Source organism: Nothoprocta perdicaria, unplaced genomic scaffold (assembly GCF_003342845.1).
Source record: "Nothoprocta perdicaria isolate Ctin4 unplaced genomic scaffold, notPer1 scaffold_674, whole genome shotgun sequence".
NCBI classification, from domain to species: domain Eukaryota; kingdom Metazoa; phylum Chordata; class Aves; order Tinamiformes; family Tinamidae; genus Nothoprocta; species Nothoprocta perdicaria.
In genome coordinates, this window is record NW_020455948.1 from 6,235 (window position 1) to 7,256 (window position 1,022).

A 1,022-nucleotide genomic window follows, 5' to 3' on the forward strand; every position below is an offset into this window, starting at 1 on the left:
ATGGGAAGGATGGGGGAGGAAGGGGAGGATGGGGAGGAAGGCCCAGGGCCCCCTGTGGCTCCCCCCCGTGCCCCCCACAGCAGGAGCTGCCCGGATAGCTCAGTCGGTAGAGCATCAGACTTTTAATCTGAGGGTCCAGGGTTCAAGTCCCTGTTCGGGCGCGCGAGGACTCCCGTTTTGGGCCTGCCGGTGCTTTTGTCCGGCCGCACCGCGTGTCCGTGTCCCCGGTCACGGCTGTGTCCGTGTCACCGCGTGCTGAGCCCGGGCCAGCCCACTCCCCCTTCGACCCAGCCCCGCACTCAGTGACCCCCCTCTAGCAGCCACCTCGGGCTCCGGGTGACGGTGGCGACGTGGGGCCTCGGGGGCGACGTGGGGCCTCGGGCTGCGCCCCAGCTCTGCGCCCGCCGCCGCACACAGCACACACAGGCCGGGGCATTCACAGGATTTAATTTAGTTGTTCTCGTGGAAGGAGGCGACGTGGGGCCTCGGGCTGCGCCCCAGCTCTGCGCCCGCCGCCGCACACAGCACACACAGGCCGGGGCATTCACAGGATTTAATTTAGTTGTTCTCGTGGAAGGAAAGAAAAGAAAGAAAAAAAAAGAAAAAAAAAAACCAAAAAAAGAGAAAAACCAACAAAAAAAGGCATCATCGACCCCGTTTTCCTGTCATTTCTAGGGACACGGTGAGGCCCTGCCCTGCCCCGGGAGGGCAGCGTGCTCGGAGGTGCAGGGCTCCCCGCCCCACGGGCAGCCCCCGGCCACCCTGCTGTAGTGTTTGGGGACACGGGGACCCCCGCGTGGAGAGCAAGGAGGGCGGGGGGCGGCGGGGACGGGGGTGCTGTGGGGCGGGGGGGACACACGGGCAGCGGGGCGAGCAGCCAGGGCTGCCCCACGCGGCCGTGGGGACACCCACGGCGTCACCCACGGGGAGGGCGCCTCGTGGGGCAGCCCCCCACGCGCCCTATAGAGCTATAGGCTCTCTCTGCTCTACACCCGAGCAGGGCGAGCGGCGCCGGGCCCCGG

At 67.2% G+C, this 1,022-nt stretch overlaps 1 non-coding gene across 1 annotated transcript; it reads left to right on the plus strand.

Annotated features, from left to right (window-relative positions):
* Positions 1-88: 88 nt before the first annotated feature.
* TRNAK-UUU lies at positions 89-161 on the plus strand. The gene has a single exon. It is a non-coding gene; the product is annotated as a tRNA-Lys (tRNA).
* The last annotated feature ends 861 nt before the right edge of the window (positions 162-1,022 follow it).